Below are 7,969 nucleotides of genomic sequence, written 5' to 3'. Positions count from 1 at the left end.
AAATGTAAAGGACTAGGTATTGTAAAGTTTCTGAACTGCACACAGAACCTGAAATTCCTGAGGCAGTTAAGACAATGCCCGGTATTGACCATTTAGTTGTTAAATAACCTGGACCCTGTGCAGTTTGGCACCTAGGCATTCAAGGCCCAAACCAATCAGTTTGAATGTATCCCCTCCTTAGGACTGACCTATCACTCCCGCCCGACCTGTTCCCGCCAATGAATGTACTAATCATGTTTGAGAATTGTTGTTTGATTTTCCCGCGGTGTATGGTGATTTGTTAAAGGAGACTGTGATGTATGTAAAGTCCCTGCCCTCCCTAAAAAAGTGTACTTAAGCACTGCTCAACCCCTGCTCGGGGCTCTGGGCTGCTCTCCCTTCTTGAGTGGGCAAGGAGCCCCAGCGCGCTGGATCCTCAATAAACCCCCTTTTGCTGTTGCATGAGTCGGTCTCTTGGTGGTCTCTTCCTCCGACTTTCGCCAGACCCTTACAGTGCATCATTAGAAAAATGCAAATTAAAACTACAATGAGATAGCCTTCACTAGGATGGCTATGATTTTTAAAAATTCAAATATTTTTTTAAAAAAGCAGAAAAATTATATTTGCAAGGACGTGGAGAAATTGCAACTTTCCTACATTGCTGGCAGGAATATAAAATGATTTGGCTGCCGTAGAAAGCAGTTTGGGAGTTTCTCAAAAAATTAGAGTGACCATTTGACCCAGAAATTCCACCTTTAGGTCTACACCCAAAAGAATGAAAAGAGCTGCTTATGCAAACACGTGAATGAATATATTATGAATGAATGTACATTCACAGCACCACAGCACCGCTACTCACAGGAGCCAAGAGTGGAAACAATCCAAATAGCAGTCAACAGATGAATGGATAAAGCGATTGTGGTGTATACATGCAAGGGAATAATTATTTAGACATAACAAAGAAGGAAGTGCTGATACAGGCCGAAACATGGATGAACCTTGAAAACATTAAGCCTCCTCCGTGAAAGGAGCTAGTTACAAGAGGTCTTGTACCATGCAATTCTGTTTATATAAAATATCTAGAATTGACAAATCCATGGAGACAGAAAGCAGACCCGTGACAGCCAGAGGGTAGGGGAGGAAGAAATGGAAAGTAACTGTTTAATGGGTAAGGAAGTTCCTTTCCAGGAAATGAAAATGTTATGGAACAAGACTGCTATAGTTTGGCCTTCAAATGTTCCCAAAAGGTCCATGTGTTAAAGGCACCAGGTGGTGGAACTATTTGGGGGTATTAAGACCTTTAAAAGGCGGGGCCTAGTGGGAGGAAGTTAGGTTGTTGGGGCCATGCCCTTGAAGGGGATATTGGTACTCCATCCCTCTCTTCTTCCTCTTTCTTCTTTCCACATCTGGCCATGAGGTGAACAGGCCTCTTCCACCATATACTCCCATCATGATATATTATGGGGTACCAGGCCCAAAGCAATAGGGCTAATCAGTCATGGACTGGAAACTTCCAAAACTATGAACCAAAATAAACCTTTCCTCTCTTTAAATTTATTTATCTCAGGTATTTGTTATAGTAACAGAAAACTGACAAACACAAAGGTAGAGGTGATGGTTATACAACATTATGAATGTATTAATGCCACTGAATCGCTTACTTTTGTCAGTGGTTGGTTTTATGTCATGTAAATTTCACCTCAGTCGAAAAAAAAAGTATAAATTAGAACCTTAGACTAATCATAGCATCAGGCAGAGAGCAAGATGGGTTACCAGGTACATGCATAAACAAAGAGTATCAAGTTCAATACTTGGCATCAGCCCTGTTACTCAGTATGAGGGTGACCTGGTGCTGACCTCAGCATATAGGACCAGGGCCCTTGAAACAGGTTTTGCCTTGGGAGTGGGTCAGGATCAGGGAGGTGGCCTGTGTCCAGCTGGGTAAAGAGGAACCTGAGATCCTTACTAGAAGCTGCTCCATGTAAGCATTCAAGAGAGGCAAATGCCAGTGACCAGGGGACATAGGACAGCTTCCTGTGATTCAGGCATTTCTGGCCTCCCTCCCTCTTCTCAAGTTGTTGTGTAAGCCTAGAGGCTTAGACCAATGCATTTGGCTGATAATGAATCTCAAGCACAAAGGAACAAGAGGGAGGGGTGAAGAGGGAGGGAAGGTTCTGTTGTTGTTTAGAAAATGAACAAAACAGCTGGAGGTAAAGCTTTTGTTGCAGGCTGCCATCTCTGATTCATGCATCTTTATAATCCTGACTGCAGTCTGAACGAGCCAGGAAGAGCGATGATTACCTCTCATGCTGCACCCACCAGCATGGGGTTTATTAGAAGTAGACGCCCATTTAGCAATGTCAGGAGTGTGCTCATCGTTTCACAGAGCACAAGTAGAGAGCCGTTCTCCTGCCCGGATGCCCAGGGAGGTGTTCAGACAGTGCAAGGCTCATCTGAGGAATTCTGGGGCTCTGAGGGGGAACCCCTGCTTCCTAGCTAGGATCGGGGTGTCCAGCCTGAAACCATCATGGAAACCTTGGCCTGGACTAAGCAGGGTCAAGCTTTGGGGACAAGGAGTTGGGACCTTCCCACTCCCTCCTCACCATTAGCTGGGAGAAGCAGGAAAAGAAAGGAATTTATAAAAAAATAAAAGATGCCTTTGACACCCTCCTCCCACATTCCTGGTCTCCTTCTTCTTCCTTCCTAAGGCTGGTCCTTCCTCCTGCCTCCCCGCAGCCAGTCTTCTGCCCACAGATCCCTCTGTATTCCTCCACCGCTTCCCCTTCCCAACACTGATGCACCAGCCAAGCTGAAGGCTATTCATTTCCATGGTGATGCCCACCCGGGCTGTTTTGGAGTGGTCCTCTCCCTGTGCCTGCCTCTGGTGGCTTCATATCGGGCCCTCCCCGACCCTGTCTGGAATGGCCAGTTTGTGTGGCCTCCTTCTCAAAGTCTTTCTTCATTGTCCAATCAGATACATTCTCCCTTCCTTTGAAAACCTGTTTGTGCATCTCGTGAAAGGTTTTTCTATTTGGTTTTGCGTTATGGTTATTTCTGGACTGGTCGGGACCCCCCGACCCTTGCTAGGCTCTGTGCTTCTACCTCTGAATCATCTTACACCAGCGCAGGGCCTGACCCATGGGAGACGGTGTTCACTGAGTGAGTGGAGAAGTGAATGAATTCTCCTAAACTGAGCCAGGGGAGGAGTCTCCAGGACACTGCTGAGCCACCAGGGGTCCCTGCACTACCCACTGCATGCAGCTCCCTCTGAAAGCCTAGCTATAAAGTGCCATCTAGAAAGTACATTAGAAAGAAGTGCAGCCGAGACTTTAGGGCCCGGCTTCTGCCTCCCTGGAGAGTACCCTGGCTCTGCTCCCTCAGCACAGGAGGCCAGGCCTGGAAAGCAAATCCAGGAAGTGCATGACCCTCCCCCACTATATTTTTGGTACCAGGTATTGAATCCAGGGGTTCTTTGTTTTTTTCTTTTTTAAAATTAGCTATATTATGACAGTAGAATGAATTTATGCACTGTGATACGTTATGCGTAGATGGGATATAATTCATTTTTCTGAGTGATTGTTGCAGAATCATATTGTAGTCACATATATACATAAAATAATAATGTCTGTTTTATTCTACTATCTTTACTCTCCCCACATCCTCTCTCCTCCCCTCCCATCACTTCCTTCTACCTAGTCTAAGGTAACACTATTCTTCCGTAGTGTCCCCCACCTTATTGTGACTTAGCATCTACATATTAGATAAACCATTCAGCCTTTGGTTTTGTGGGATTGGCTTATTTCACTTAGCATGATATTCTCCAACTCCAACTATTTACTGGCAAATGCCATAATTTCACTCTTTTTTAAAGCTGAGTAATATTCCATTGAGTATATATACCACATTTTCTTTATCCATTCATCCATTGAGGGACACCTGGGTTGGTTCCATAGTCTAGCTATTGTGAATTGAACTCTAGAAACATTGATGTGGCTGCTTCACTATAGTATGCTGATTTTAAGTCCTTTAGGTATAAACCAAGGAGTTGGATAGCTGGGTCAAATGGTGATTCCATTCTCAGTTTTCTGAGGAATCTCCATACTGCTTTCCATAGGGGTTGCACCAATTTGTAGTCCCACCAGCAATGTATGAGTGTACCCCTTTCCCCACATCTTTGCCAACATTTATTGTTGCCTGTATTGCCATTCTGACAAGAGTGAGATGAAATCTTAGAGTAATTTTTGCATTTCTCTAATTACTAGAGATGTTGAATACTTTTTCACATATTTGTTGATCAATTGTATTTCTTCTTCTCTGAAGTGTCTGTTCAGTTCCTTAGCCTGTTTATTGATTGCATTATTTGTTTTTTGCTGTTAAGTTTTTTGAGTTCTTTATATATCCTAGAGACTAATACTTTATCAGAGGTGCACATGGTAAAGATTTTCTCCCAAGGGCTGGGGTTGTGGCTCAGCGGTGGAGCCTGGGCTTTTCTTGGTCGGAAGGCTTTTGATGGTGTTTTCTATTACTTGAAATTGATCTGTTTAAATCATATATGACTTCCTCATTCAGCTGGGGTAGGTCATATGTCTCTAGAAATTTGTCAATATCTTCAATATTTTCTATTTTATTAGAGTGTAAATTTTCAAAATAGTTTCTAATTATTTTCAGATGTGTCCATTGTGATATTTCCTCTTCATCTTATATTTTAGTAATTTGAGTTTTCTCTCTTTTTCTCTTCGTTAGCATGGCCAGGGTTTTATCTATTTTATTATTTTTTCAAAGAGTCAATTTTTTGTTTTGCCAATTTTTTCAATTGTTTCTTTTGTTTCAATTTCATTCATTTCAGCTCTGATTTTAATTATTTTCTGTCTTCTACTGCTTTGGGTGTTGATTTGTTCTTCTTTTTCTAGGGCATTGAGATGTATATTAGGTCATTTATTTCTTGACTTTTTATTCTCTTAATGAATGAGCTCAATGCAATAAACTTTCCTCTTAGTACTGCCTTCATAGTGTCTCAGAGATTTTGTTATGTTGTATCAGAGTTCTCATTTACCTCTAAGAATTTTTTTACTTCATCCTTGATTTCTTCTACATTCATTCATCATTCAATTGTGTATTATTTAGTCTCCATTTGTTACAGTAGCTTCTATTTTTTATTTTATCATTAATTTCTAATTTAATTCCATTGTGGTCTGATAGACTGCAGGGTATTATCTCTAATTTTTTTTTATTTACTGAGTGTTGCTCAGTGGCATAAGATATGGTCTATTTTAGAGAAGGAGTCATTTGCTGCTGAGAAGAAAGTGTATTTGCTCGTTGATGGATGAAATAGTCTCTATATGTCTGTTAAGTCTAAATTATTGATTGTATAATTTAGTTCTATAGTTTCCTTATTTAGTTTTTGTTTGGAAGATCTGTTCAGTCGTGAGAGAGGTGTGTTAAAGTCACCCAGAATTATTGTATTGTGGTTTGTTTGACTCTTGAAATTGAGAAAGGTTTGTTTCAAGTACACAGATGCTCCATTGTTGGGTGCATAAATACTCGTAATTGTTATGCCCTGCTTATATATGCTTCCATTAAGAAGTATGAAATGTTCTTCTTTGTGTCTTCTGATTAACTTTGAAGTCTACTTTATCTGAAATGAGAATGGAAACCTCTGCTTGTTTATACAATCCATATGAGTGCAAATTTTTCCCATCCTTTCACCTTCAGTCTGTGGATGTCTTTGCCCATGAGGTGAGTTTCTTGAAGACAGCATATTGTTGGGTCTTGCTTTTTAATCCAATCTGTCAGTTTATGTGTTTTGACTAATTGACTAATTAGTTTAGGCCATTAACATTCAAGGTTACTATTGAGATATGATTTGAATTCTCTGTCATTTTAATTCATTTCTGGGTTTTGATTTGTCTTAATTTCTCATTTGGTTGAATGTCCCTTTAGTGTAGATCTTTCCTTTGCTGGCTTTCACTTTTTTTTTTTTTTTCACTTCATCCTCATGGAATATTTGGTTGAGATTGCTCTGTAGTGTAGACTTTCTAGTTGTGAATTTTTTAAATTTTTATTGATCATAGAATGTTTTAATGTCATCTTCAAATCTGAAACTTAGTTTTTCTGGATATAAAATTCTTGGCTGGCATCCATTTCAGAGCTTGAAATATATTATTCCAGGACCTCCTAGCTTTGAGGGTGTGGGTTGAGAAATCAGTTGAGATCTGAATTGGTTTCCCCCTATACGTAATTTGATATTTTTTTTCCTCTTACAGCTTTTAAGATTTTATCTTTATTCTCTGTGTTAGACATTCTCATATAATGTGTCTTGGTGGGGGGTCTGTTGTATTTTTGTACATTTGGGGTTCGGTAAGCCACTTGTATTTAATTTTCCATTTCATTCCTTAGGTTTGGGAAATTTTCTGCTATTATATCATTGAAAAGATTGTGCATTTCTTTGGTTTGTATCTCTGCTCTTTCATCTATTCCAATAACTCTTAAATTTGGTCTTTCCATGTTATCCCATAATTCTTGGATGTTCTGTTCATGGTTTCTTACCATCTTCTCCGAATGTTCAACTCTACTTTCAAGATTATATATTTTGTCTTCATTATCTGAGGTTCTGTCTTCCAAATGGTCTAGTCTGTTGGTATGCTTTCTATTGAATTTATAATTTTGTTCACTGATTCCTTCATTTCTAGGATTTCTGCTTGTTTTCCCTTCACAGTCTCTAACTCTTTATTGAAGTGGTCTTCCTGTATTTTTTCTTTGATTTCACTCCTTATACTATTCTTTACATCACATATCAGTTTAATAATATACAATCTAAACTCCTTCTTGGACATTTCTTCTACTGTGTTATCAGTGGTTTCTGTTGTTGAAGCATTTTGGTTTGTTTGGGGCATGTTATTCCCTTGTTTTTTCATGTTGTTAGTGTGTTTTCCCATTTAAAAGTGTGGATCTAAGGTAAGATAAATTCTACCCTGTAGACCTATAGTGTCACTGAAGGTTTCTAGTACTTTGCCTTTCCTCTGAGACCAATATCAACAGCACCCAGTGTAATATAAAGCCTTAAACCTAATAGCTCCCACTAAGGCATCTCCTGCTTTTTTGCATTATACCAAAATGACTAGTTCAATAACTATCTATAGTACAAACAGAATATTTTTAAAAACTACAATTTCAAATGGTGGATGAGAGACCAGAGGTAGTGTAGTATGCAATATTCGTGAAAGAAGAAGAGAGATGCTAGAAGTAAAAATTCACAGGAAGAGTGGAAGAGGAGCTGACAGAGATTGACTGTTGGTTGGAGAAAAGTTGGAAAGAAAATCCAAGAAAATAGACAAGAGAGAGGAAGAATATGAACAAAGAGAAAAAATTAAAGACATAAGAATACAACAAAAAATGCAAAACCCCATTCATATATCATTGTCCTCCACACACTGATGCATAAAAAATATCCCATTCCAAATATGGTAGAGAGATTAGTGAATCTAAAAATAAAATAAAATAAATTTTGCTGGAAAATCGAACTGTCTCTGTTAATGTTCAACAATTCCTCAGCCCTGTCTCTACATCTCTCAGGATCACCAAACCCAGATCAGCCCTTGTAAACCCAGTCTCTGTCCCACAGATCTAGGCTTCAGATACCTCAGTCTTGTCCACACTGCAGTCCCAAAATCTCAATGCTGCTCCTACTTGCAGAGAGACCAAGAGGGATACACTCACGCAAAGGAGCAACCCCGAGGTGCAGCAGCAGGACAAGGACCACCAGCACTCTCAGCAGGAAGACCCCAGGCTCCTCCAAACCTGCAGGCACCCCCACACTGAACCTGCACGTCCCAGCTAGAGTCCCCAGAGTCTCTTGTGGTGGCAAACCTGCTGGCACCCAGGCCAAAATGGGTGCAGTCACACGTGCAACCAAACCTGCAGTGTCCCCCAAAGTAGTCCTTTAGGCCATGGTAGCTGTGGTAGTGGCGGTGGTTGCTGGCAGCAGGCAGCA

The sequence above is a fragment of the Urocitellus parryii genome, chromosome 12, assembly GCF_045843805.1.
Source record: "Urocitellus parryii isolate mUroPar1 chromosome 12, mUroPar1.hap1, whole genome shotgun sequence".
Lineage (NCBI taxonomy): Eukaryota > Metazoa > Chordata > Mammalia > Rodentia > Sciuridae > Urocitellus > Urocitellus parryii.
The sequence above is the reverse complement of the archived record's forward strand: the minus strand, read 5'-3'. Positions refer to the sequence as shown.